We start from the raw sequence: 12,796 nt of genomic DNA on the forward strand, positions 1-12,796 counted from the left end.
ACACACCTTCCAAAAAGTTAAACTTTTGTCTCAACCGTCCACAGAATATTTGCCCAAAAGTCTTGTGGATAATCATGATATTTTTTGGCAAATGAGAGACGAGCCTTTGTGTTCTTTTTGGTCAGCAGTGGCTTTTGCCTTGGCACTCTCCCATGGATGCCGTTTTTGCCCAGTCTCTTTCTTATTGTTGAATCATGAACACTGACCTTAACTGAGGCAAGTGAGGCCTGCAGTTCTTTAGATGTTGTTCTGGGTTCTTTTATGGCCTCTTGGATGAGTCGTTGTTGTGCTCTTGGAGTAATTTTGGTTGGCCGCCAACTCCTGGGAAGGCTCACCATTGTTCCAAGTTTTCTCAAATTGTGGATAATGGCTCTGACCATGGTTCACTGGAGTCCCAAAGCCTTAGAAATGGCTTTATAATCCTTTCCAGACTGATACATGTCAACTGTTTTTATTCTCATCTGTTCTTGAATTTCTTTAGATCACGGCATAATGTGTTGCTATTTAAGCATGCTTCACTTTGTCAGACAGGTTCTATTTAAGTGATTTCTTGATTCAACAGGTCTGGCAGTAATCAGGTCTGGGTGTGGCTCCTGAAATTTAACTCAGCTTTCTAAAATAATGTGGTTAATTACAGTTCTTTCATGATTTAACAGGAGGGGGCAATTAATTTTTCACGTAGGGCCATGTAGGTTTGGACAGCTTTTTTCCCTTAATAAATGAAATCATCATTTAAAAACTGCATTTTGTATTTACTTGCATTACCTTTGTGTAATATCTAAATTTGTTTGATGATCTGAAACATTAAAGTGTGACAAACATGCAAAAAAATAAGAAATGCTGTGTAAGTATGCAAATATTTCATTTTGACTTGGACTTAAGGTTAGGATTAGTTTTTGACTGTCCATTTTTAAATTCATATTCACTTCACCTTTGAAACAGAATTTTATTCATAGGCCTACTTCATCATATTACACTGCGTTAGATCCTATTTACCATATAGCTATGTCTCTTTATGATACACCAGGACAAAACAACCTGTCTGCATTGTTCTGATTCACGACGAATTAATGTGACTTGTTTTGACGTAGCATAAGTTTGACAGTAGCCTACAATGTAGCTTTACGACTACGAGAACGTTTTATAATTCTTATTTTTTCTTATTTATTCTTATGCTCCATTGTAATAATAATAAGCCAACGTTCACCGGCGACAGCATCACGCGCAGATAACGCTATCAGTTCCCGAAAAGCACCTGCACGGACCGTTACGCGTTTGGAGTAACAGTCTCGACGATGATTTTTATTCGTTCATACGCTTGATATTGTGTTCACCTGTCTCCATGAGAGCGGCTTGACAAGCCAGAACTTGAACGCGCCGCAGGCTATCGGTTATGTTTCATATTGGCACAGCGCGCAGCGCGAGTATTAAATCATTTTATCATAACACAATTAAAAGTGCCTTGATTCACGATATAAAGTATCTAGATCATCAGATATCTCACCTTTATACCGCAAATCCTAATAACGCAAATAAAGCTGAGGTCAAAAGATAAAGACGCCACGCCTGCTTCATTTACGCTCAGCCAGCAGGTTATTATGTCCGGCTGAATGCGACCAAATAAACACCAATGTGTTTTCCCCTCACCTTTACGAGGTAGATGACATCTGTACTCGACGCTGAGTGGTCCTCGTCTGAGCTGCTGTTGACCGCACGCCCGCTCCTGCCCTGTGGCCCGCGGGACTGAGAGAGAGAGAGAGAGAGAGAGAGAGAGAGAGAGTGAGAGAGAGAGAGAGAGAGAGAGAGAGAGAGAGAGAGAGCGAGAGAGAGAGAGAGAGAGAGAGCGAGAGAGAGAGAGAGAGAGAGAGCGAGAGAGAGAGAGAGAGAGAGAGCGAGAGAGAGAGAGAGAGAGAGAGCGAGAGAGAGAGAGAGAGAGAGAGCGAGAGAGAGAGAGAGAGAGAGAGCGAGAGAGAGAGAGAGAGAGAGAGCGAGAGAGAGAGAGAGAGAGAGAGCGAGAGAGAGAGAGAGAGAGAGAGCGAGAGAGAGAGAGAGAGAGAGAGCGAGAGAGAGAGAGAGAGAGAGAGCGAGAGAGAGAGAGAGAGAGAGAGCGAGAGAGAGAGAGAGAGAGAGAGCGAGAGAGAGAGAGAGAGAGAGAGCGAGAGAGAGAGAGAGAGAGAGAGCGAGAGAGAGAGAGAGAGAGAGAGCGAGAGAGAGAGAGAGAGAGAGAGCGAGAGAGAGAGAGAGAGAGAGAGCGAGAGAGAGAGAGAGAGAGAGAGCGAGAGAGAGAGAGAGAGAGAGAGCGAGAGAGAGAGAGAGAGAGAGAGCGAGAGAGAGAGAGAGAGAGAGAGCGAGAGAGAGAGAGAGAGAGAGAGCGAGAGAGAGAGAGAGAGAGAGAGCGAGAGAGAGAGAGAGAGAGAGAGCGAGAGAGAGAGAGAGAGAGAGAGCGAGAGAGAGAGAGAGAGAGAGAGCGAGAGAGAGAGAGAGAGAGAGAGCGAGAGAGAGAGAGAGAGAGAGAGCGAGAGAGAGAGAGAGAGAGAGAGCGAGAGAGAGAGAGAGAGAGAGAGCGAGAGAGAGAGAGAGAGAGAGAGCGAGAGAGAGAGAGAGAGAGAGAGCGAGAGAGAGAGAGAGAGAGAGAGCGAGAGAGAGAGAGAGAGAGAGAGCGAGAGAGAGAGAGAGAGAGAGAGCGAGAGAGAGAGAGAGAGAGAGAGCGAGAGAGAGAGAGAGAGAGAGAGCGAGAGAGAGAGAGAGAGAGAGAGCGAGAGAGAGAGAGAGAGAGAGAGCGAGAGAGAGAGAGAGAGAGAGAGCGAGAGAGAGAGAGAGAGAGAGAGCGAGAGAGAGAGAGAGAGAGAGAGCGAGAGAGAGAGAGAGAGAGAGAGCGAGAGAGAGAGAGAGAGAGAGAGCGAGAGAGAGAGAGAGAGAGAGAGCGAGAGAGAGAGAGAGAGAGAGAGCGAGAGAGAGAGAGAGAGAGAGAGCGAGAGAGAGAGAGAGAGAGAGAGCGAGAGAGAGAGAGAGAGAGAGAGCGAGAGAGAGAGAGAGAGAGAGAGCGAGAGAGAGAGAGAGAGAGAGAGCGAGAGAGAGAGAGAGAGAGAGAGCGAGAGAGAGAGAGAGAGAGAGAGCGAGAGAGAGAGAGAGAGAGAGAGCGAGAGAGAGAGAGAGAGAGAGAGCGAGAGAGAGAGAGAGAGAGAGAGCGAGAGAGAGAGAGAGAGAGAGAGCGAGAGAGAGAGAGAGAGAGAGAGCGAGAGAGAGAGAGAGAGAGAGAGCGAGAGAGAGAGAGAGAGAGAGAGCGAGAGAGAGAGAGAGAGAGAGAGCGAGAGAGAGAGAGAGAGAGAGAGCGAGAGAGAGAGAGAGAGAGAGAGCGAGAGAGAGAGAGAGAGAGAGAGCGAGAGAGAGAGAGAGAGAGAGAGCGAGAGAGAGAGAGAGAGAGAGAGCGAGAGAGAGAGAGAGAGAGAGAGCGAGAGAGAGAGAGAGAGAGAGAGCGAGAGAGAGAGAGAGAGAGAGAGCGAGAGAGAGAGAGAGAGAGAGAGCGAGAGAGAGAGAGAGAGAGAGAGCGAGAGAGAGAGAGAGAGAGAGAGCGAGAGAGAGAGAGAGAGAGAGAGTGAGAGAGAGTGAGAGAGTGTGAGAGAGAGTGAGAGAGAGAGAGAGAGAAAGAGAGAGAGGATGCATGCATTAGACACAACTCGTGAGTGTACTTTATAAACTACGTTATGATTTCTTAATCAGTGCCCCTTTGACACGCTATCGGACTCTGACGTGATAACATGACAGTGTCGCCAATCGCATGATGACGGCTTTTATGTTTTGAGCCCAAACTAACTCAGATAGACATAAATCTATGCCCTTTATGTTGCACAAGGCTTAATTTCTAGGAATTAAAAATAAAAAAAATAACCATTTAAATTAATTAAACAATTTAACTATGTGACATTACAATATAAAACCAATACTAAAGTGTTCTGGAAAACATACCTGTTATCGCACAAAGCTCCGTTTTTGGAATTACAATTTTATGTTTTTTATAATAATTGTAAATTTTTTAATGTATGCAATAATATAAATCCATTAAACGACAACACCATTTGATCTAAAGGTATCAAACCAACTGTAAAGTATTCAGAATATTATTCCCTATAATGCACAAGTCTTGTTTTTTTCAGATTATGCATATAGGGAATAAAAATACTCTGAATATTATTCCCTATAATACACAAGGCTTGGGTTTTCAGATTATACCTTTATTGTTTTTATATACAGTACTGAAACCATTTTTTTTCATATGTTTTATATTCTGTGCCCACTTAAATTAATTAAACTCTGACACAGTTTGAGATAAAGCTATCAAAACAACTATAAAAATATCTAAATATTATTAAATTTAATGCACAAGGCTTGTTTTTTCAGATTATGCCTTTATTGTTTTTATATATAGCACTGAAACCATATTTGTCATGTTTTATATACTGTATCCACTTAAATTAATTAAACTCTGACACAGTTTGAGATAAAGCTATCAAACCAACTGTACAATATTCAGAATATTATTCACTTTAATGCACAAGGCTTGTTTTTTTTCAGATGTATGCCTTTACTGTTTTTATATATAGCACTGAAACCATATTTTTCACATGTTTTATATGCTTTACCCACCTAAATTAATTCAACTCTGACACCGTTTGAGATAAAGGTATCAAAACAACTATAAAAATATCTAAATAATATTCACTTTAATGCACAAGGCTTGGTTTTTCAGATTATGCCTTTATTGTTTTTATATACAGTAATGAATACATACAATCAATATGACTTAAACCTCTTTGTATGCCATGGCATAGCGTTTGGATATTACCATATAAATATTGTTTTTTATAATAAAGTAACAAGAACTTTAATAATTATGTCATCTTACAAATGCCGCTGTTAACAGATATACACATGGTGTTTGTGATAAGTGTTCCTTTTGTAACATATCAGTTGAAGATATTGAACATTTATTTTTCTATTGGCGATTTTCTATTTCATTTAGGGTTGACTTTAAAATAGACCTACAAATAAACAAAGCCCTCAATTTACAACTTCATGATATTTTAAATGGTTTTTAAAACCCATAATTTTTCTGATAAACAAAATTATTATTCTGTTAATTATCTTATCAAAGCTTTATATACAAGTAAAAAAAATATATAAAAATAAAAATAAACCATCATATTACCTTTTGTAACACTGGTCTTAAAATATATTTTGAAACTCTTTCTAATATGATATCACAAAATAAGAAGCTTATAAAAACAATACCAATTCTAAAGCTTTTCATATTTATGTAACTGCCGTAATGTTATATAGTGCTTTTTTATACAGGTATTTTTATTTTGTTAATATTTTTTTTATATATGTTCAATTTTTTATTTTTCTGTTTTACATGCTTTAAACTGTATGACATTGCCTTATACTTGCCTTGTATGTTTATGTGATGGAACTATAAAAAAAACAAAAAAACATCCAACCCTTAGTCTGCTGTGAGCGAGAGATGGAGAGGAGGTGTGCCAACACAAAACCCTGCTCTCTATTTAGTGTCACTTGGAAATACGTCACAGCACTGAAGCAAAGCCGGTTGCAAATTCCAGTTCACGGGAACTTTAAAGTATTAATATGCACAAGTTAATGTGAAAAAAAAATTGTTTACTTTTGTACCTTAGGGTACATCCAAAGTGACAGCGTTGTACCTTTTTTCCCTGAGATTATACATTTATATTCAGCCATTTCATAAAGAAAATAACATTGATTGCCATTAAAGTGAAAGTGCTTTACCTAAACATGGGAGCGTGATACAAATGCTCATTTTAGAAGAAAATTTCAGATGGAACTTAAAGGCTTTTGCATCTCTACTTTTCATATGCTTTCAATAGATAAATTAGCCCTGTGCATTAAAGTGAATAATATTCTGAATATTGTACAGTTGATTTGATAGCTTTATCTCAAACGGTGTCAGAGTTTAATTAATTTAGGTGGGTACAGTATATAAAACAAATAAAAATATGGTTTCAGTGCTATATATAAAAACAATAAAGGCATAATCTGAAAACCCAAGCCTGGTGCATTAAAGTGAATATATTATGAATATGTTACAGTTGTTTTGATAGCTTTATCTCAAACTGTGCCAGAGTTTAATTAATTTAGGGGGGTACAGTATATAAAACAAATAAAAATATGGTTTCAGTGCTATATATAAAAACAGTAAAGGCATAATCTGAAAACCCAAGCCTGGTGCATTAAAGTGAATATATTATGAATATGTTACAGTTGTTTTGATAGCTTTATCTCAAACTGTGCCAGAGTTTAATTAATTTAGGGGGGTACAGTATATAAAACAAATAAAAATATGGTTTCAGTGCTATATATAAAAACAGTAAAGGCATAATCTGAAAACCCAAGCCTGGTGCATTAAAGTGAATATATTATGAATATGTTACAGTTGTTTTGATAGCTTTATCTCAAACTGTGCCAGAGTTTAATTAATTTAGGGGGGTACAGTATATAAAACAAATAAAAATATGGTTTCAGTGCTATATATAAAAACAGTAAAGGCATAATCTGAAAACCCAAGCCTGGTGCATTAAAGTGAATATATTATGAATATGTTACAGTTGTTTTGATAGCTTTATCTCAAACTGTGCCAGAGTTTAATTAATTTAGGGGGGTACAGTATATAAAACAAATAAAAATATGGTTTCAGTGCTATATATAAAAACAGTAAAGGCATAATCTGAAAACCCAAGCCTGGTGCATTAAAGTGAATATATTATGAATATGTTACAGTTGTTTTGATAGCTTTATCTCAAACTGTGCCAGAGTTTAATTAATTTAGGGGGGTACAGTATATAAAACAAATAAAAATATGGTTTCAGTGCTATATATAAAAACAGTAAAGGCATAATCTGAAAACCCAAGCCTGGTGCATTAAAGTGAATATATTATGAATATGTTACAGTTGTTTTGATAGCTTTATCTCAAACTGTGCCAGAGTTTAATTAATTTAGGGGGGTACAGTATATAAAACAAATAAAAATATGGTTTCAGTGCTATATATAAAAACAGTAAAGGCATAATCTGAAAACCCAAGCCTGGTGCATTAAAGTGAATATATTATGAATATGTTACAGTTGTTTTGATAGCTTTATCTCAAACTGTGCCAGAGTTTAATTAATTTAGGGGGGTACAGTATATAAAACAAATAAAAATATGGTTTCAGTGCTATATATAAAAACAGTAAAGGCATAATCTGAAAACCCAAGCCTGGTGCATTAAAGTGAATATATTATGAATATGTTACAGTTGTTTTGATAGCTTTATCTCAAACTGTGCCAGAGTTTAATTAATTTAGGGGGGTACAGTATATAAAACAAATAAAAATATGGTTTCAGTGCTATATATAAAAACAGTAAAGGCATAATCTGAAAACCCAAGCCTGGTGCATTAAAGTGAATATATTATGAATATGTTACAGTTGTTTTGATAGCTTTATCTCAAACTGTGCCAGAGTTTAATTAATTTAGGGGGGTACAGTATATAAAACAAATAAAAATATGGTTTCAGTGCTATATATAAAAACAGTAAAGGCATAATCTGAAAACCCAAGCCTGGTGCATTAAAGTGAATATATTATGAATATGTTACAGTTGTTTTGATAGCTTTATCTCAAACTGTGCCAGAGTTTAATTAATTTAGGGGGGTACAGTATATAAAACAAATAAAAATATGGTTTCAGTGCTATATATAAAAACAGTAAAGGCATAATCTGAAAACCCAAGCCTGGTGCATTAAAGTGAATATATTATGAATATGTTACAGTTGTTTTGATAGCTTTATCTCAAACTGTGCCAGAGTTTAATTAATTTAGGGGGGTACAGTATATAAAACAAATAAAAATATGGTTTCAGTGCTATATATAAAAACAGTAAAGGCATAATCTGAAAACCCAAGCCTGGTGCATTAAAGTGAATATATTATGAATATGTTACAGTTGTTTTGATAGCTTTATCTCAAACTGTGCCAGAGTTTAATTAATTTAGGGGGGTACAGTATATAAAACAAATAAAAATATGGTTTCAGTGCTATATATAAAAACAGTAAAGGCATAATCTGAAAACCCAAGCCTGGTGCATTAAAGTGAATATATTATGAATATGTTACAGTTGTTTTGATAGCTTTATCTCAAACTGTGCCAGAGTTTAATTAATTTAGGGGGGTACAGTATATAAAACAAATAAAAATATGGTTTCAGTGCTATATATAAAAACAGTAAAGGCATAATCTGAAAACCCAAGCCTGGTGCATTAAAGTGAATATATTATGAATATGTTACAGTTGTTTTGATAGCTTTATCTCAAACTGTGCCAGAGTTTAATTAATTTAGGGGGGTACAGTATATAAAACAAATAAAAATATGGTTTCAGTGCTATATATAAAAACAGTAAAGGCATAATCTGAAAACCCAAGCCTGGTGCATTAAAGTGAATATATTATGAATATGTTACAGTTGTTTTGATAGCTTTATCTCAAACTGTGCCAGAGTTTAATTAATTTAGGGGGGTACAGTATATAAAACAAATAAAAATATGGTTTCAGTGCTATATATAAAAACAGTAAAGGCATAATCTGAAAACCCAAGCCTGGTGCATTAAAGTGAATATATTATGAATATGTTACAGTTGTTTTGATAGCTTTATCTCAAACTGTGCCAGAGTTTAATTAATTTAGGGGGGTACAGTATATAAAACAAATAAAAATATGGTTTCAGTGCTATATATAAAAACAGTAAAGGCATAATCTGAAAACCCAAGCCTGGTGCATTAAAGTGAATATATTATGAATATGTTACAGTTGTTTTGATAGCTTTATCTCAAACTGTGCCAGAGTTTAATTAATTTAGGGGGGTACAGTATATAAAACAAATAAAAATATGGTTTCAGTGCTATATATAAAAACAGTAAAGGCATAATCTGAAAACCCAAGCCTGGTGCATTAAAGTGAATATATTATGAATATGTTACAGTTGTTTTGATAGCTTTATCTCAAACTGTGCCAGAGTTTAATTAATTTAGGGGGGTACAGTATATAAAACAAATAAAAATATGGTTTCAGTGCTATATATAAAAACAGTAAAGGCATAATCTGAAAACCCAAGCCTGGTGCATTAAAGTGAATATATTATGAATATGTTACAGTTGTTTTGATAGCTTTATCTCAAACTGTGCCAGAGTTTAATTAATTTAGGGGGGTACAGTATATAAAACAAATAAAAATATGGTTTCAGTGCTATATATAAAAACAGTAAAGGCATAATCTGAAAACCCAAGCCTGGTGCATTAAAGTGAATATATTATGAATATGTTACAGTTGTTTTGATAGCTTTATCTCAAACTGTGCCAGAGTTTAATTAATTTAGGGGGGTACAGTATATAAAACAAATAAAAATATGGTTTCAGTGCTATATATAAAAACAGTAAAGGCATAATCTGAAAACCCAAGCCTGGTGCATTAAAGTGAATATATTATGAATATGTTACAGTTGTTTTGATAGCTTTATCTCAAACTGTGCCAGAGTTTAATTAATTTAGGGGGGTACAGTATATAAAACAAATAAAAATATGGTTTCAGTGCTATATATAAAAACAGTAAAGGCATAATCTGAAAACCCAAGCCTGGTGCATTAAAGTGAATATATTATGAATATGTTACAGTTGTTTTGATAGCTTTATCTCAAACTGTGCCAGAGTTTAATTAATTTAGGGGGGTACAGTATATAAAACAAATAAAAATATGGTTTCAGTGCTATATATAAAAACAGTAAAGGCATAATCTGAAAACCCAAGCCTGGTGCATTAAAGTGAATATATTATGAATATGTTACAGTTGTTTTGATAGCTTTATCTCAAACTGTGCCAGAGTTTAATTAATTTAGGGGGGTACAGTATATAAAACAAATAAAAATATGGTTTCAGTGCTATATATAAAAACAGTAAAGGCATAATCTGAAAACCCAAGCCTGGTGCATTAAAGTGAATATATTATGAATATGTTACAGTTGTTTTGATAGCTTTATCTCAAACTGTGCCAGAGTTTAATTAATTTAGGGGGGTACAGTATATAAAACAAATAAAAATATGGTTTCAGTGCTATATATAAAAACAGTAAAGGCATAATCTGAAAACCCAAGCCTGGTGCATTAAAGTGAATATATTATGAATATGTTACAGTTGTTTTGATAGCTTTATCTCAAACTGTGCCAGAGTTTAATTAATTTAGGGGGGTACAGTATATAAAACAAATAAAAATATGGTTTCAGTGCTATATATAAAAACAGTAAAGGCATAATCTGAAAACCCAAGCCTGGTGCATTAAAGTGAATATATTATGAATATGTTACAGTTGTTTTGATAGCTTTATCTCAAACTGTGCCAGAGTTTAATTAATTTAGGGGGGTACAGTATATAAAACAAATAAAAATATGGTTTCAGTGCTATATATAAAAACAGTAAAGGCATAATCTGAAAACCCAAGCCTGGTGCATTAAAGTGAATATATTATGAATATGTTACAGTTGTTTTGATAGCTTTATCTCAAACTGTGCCAGAGTTTAATTAATTTAGGGGGGTACAGTATATAAAACAAATAAAAATATGGTTTCAGTGCTATATATAAAAACAGTAAAGGCATAATCTGAAAAACCAAGCCTTGTGCATTAAAGTGAATAATATTCTGAATATTGTACAGTTGATTTGATAGCTTTAGATCAAATGGTGTTGTCGTTTAATGGATTTATATTATTGCATACATTAAAAATTGTAAAATTATTATAAAAAACATAAAATTGTAATTCCAAAAACGGAGCTTTGTGCGATAACAGGTATGTTTTCCAGAACACTTTAGTATTGGTTTTATATTGTAATGTCACATAGTTAAATTGTTTAATTAATTTAAATGGTTAATTTTTTTTTTTTAATTCCTAGAAATTAAGCCTTGTGCAACATAAAGGGCATATATTTATGTCTATCTGAGTTAGTTTGGGCTCAAAACATAAAAGCCGCAAAGAGTTTAATTGGCAAAAAACCTGAATGTCTAATGAATGTCAAACTATCTTTACCGCCGTAATCGACTGCACGTCAATGCGCAGAGCATCCCATCATGATAAGACACTGCATGAGGTTTTGCTTTTTCATACCATTTTTTTTTGTTGATGTTTGGTAGTTATAGCCACTACTCCTCCCGGTGACCACTATTATGGGGTTAAAGTAAAAAAACGTAAAAGTACACTAATATAATTTTCAATATTCAAATATTAATACAGAATTATATTGAAGATTGTGTTTTATACAGTTTGTGGTGCTGAGTCATTCTGGAGGTGAGCATTAAGTGCTCTACACAGCAAAATCCCTGTTGAGTTAAATCAACTCTGCTCAGTACATATTGTCCCAATCTACAGAGTGTTAAAGTAACACTGAAGCCGAGTTAAAGTTAATGGGATAATTAAGCAATTAATTAATTGATGAGTGAGCATTAGTAAAGAAAACCTGCTGTTAACAATGTTGAAGATGAACAACTACTGCTCAGGCTTTTAGACATGAAAACATATCACATAATCCTCAACAGTGGTAACTCGGCTTCAGTGTTACTTTAACACTCTGTAATTTGGGACAATATGTACTCTGAGCAGAGTTGATTTAACTCTGGGGATTTTGCTGTGTAGCATTTGATGGCTGTCAGATAAACCTTTTAAACAGGTGTTCTTTTTAGCTTGCTTGTGGATTACTGCACCTGTATATTTTCAAGCATGGAAATGTACCGATAACACACACACACATGTATATGTGTGTATTTACATGTATTTATTTATATTCATATAATTTATATAATATATAAATAATTTAATATATAAACGTAACATTTTTTTCTTATATGCATGGATGTGTGTGTATTTATATATACCTAATAAATACACACAGTACACACAAATATATTATGTAAACAAAAACTTTTATTTTGGATGCAATTAATCGCTATTAATCGTTTGACAGCACTAATATATATATATGGGCCTAAAACTAACTTTTTGCCACACCTGCCAATGGCCGGTGACATGATAATATTTTCAGGCCAAAAATATTTTTACCGGCCATGAAACTCTTTTTGCAAAAACAGGCAGTTATTACTACTACAATGACTAAACATATTTACAATGTTTTTCATTTGTCCTGCTGGTGCATTTTCTCTCAATTTTACCTATTAATTATAGCCATTCAACATTACAGTATAATTGAAAGCCATTATTTTTAACATTTAATAGGCTCTGACATTTATAACAACTTTCAATTTAAAGGGGTCATATGATGTTGCTAAAAAGAACATTATTTTGTGTATTTGGTGTAATGAAATGTGTTTATGCAGTTTAAGGTTAAAAAAACACATTATTTTCCACATACTGTACATTATTGTTTCTCCTCTATGCCCCGCCTTTCTGAAACACGTTGTTTTTTACAAAGCTCATCGGTCTGAAAAAGCGAGGTGTGCTGTGATTGGCCAGCTATCCAGTGCGTTGTGATTGGCTGAATACCTCAAGCGTGTGACGGAAATGTTTACGCCCCTTACCATATTGTGATGCCGTGTCCCGGCACGATGAGACATGAACATTAAAACCCATTATAAACAAGGCATTTGTTGCATCCAGTGGGGACATAATTACGGATTATAATGACTTACTGCCTTTTTACATGTTGCGTTGCATCGCGCCGCGTAAACATAAAAC

At 35.0% G+C, this 12,796-nt stretch overlaps 1 protein-coding gene across 2 annotated transcripts in view; it reads right to left on the minus strand.

Moving 5' to 3' along the window:
• Nucleotides 1-1,757, minus strand: part of LOC107587967 (monocarboxylate transporter 6-like) — a 17,129-nt gene extending 15,372 nt beyond the window's left edge. The window contains exon 1 of one of the 2 annotated variants that reach the window (XM_016275951.1): nt 1,648-1,757. The gene's annotated coding sequence lies outside the window, so the exon portion shown is untranslated. Of the gene's footprint in view, nt 1-1,504; nt 1,562-1,647 lie in introns of those variants that run through there. The other variant, XM_016275952.1, reaches the window with a different exon arrangement.
• Between the last annotated feature and the right edge of the window lie 11,039 nt (nt 1,758-12,796).

Source organism: Sinocyclocheilus grahami, unplaced genomic scaffold (genome assembly GCF_001515645.1).
Source record: "Sinocyclocheilus grahami isolate Dianchi unplaced genomic scaffold, SAMN03320097.WGS_v1.1 scaffold97.1, whole genome shotgun sequence".
Taxonomy (NCBI): Eukaryota; Metazoa; Chordata; class Actinopteri; order Cypriniformes; family Cyprinidae; genus Sinocyclocheilus; species Sinocyclocheilus grahami.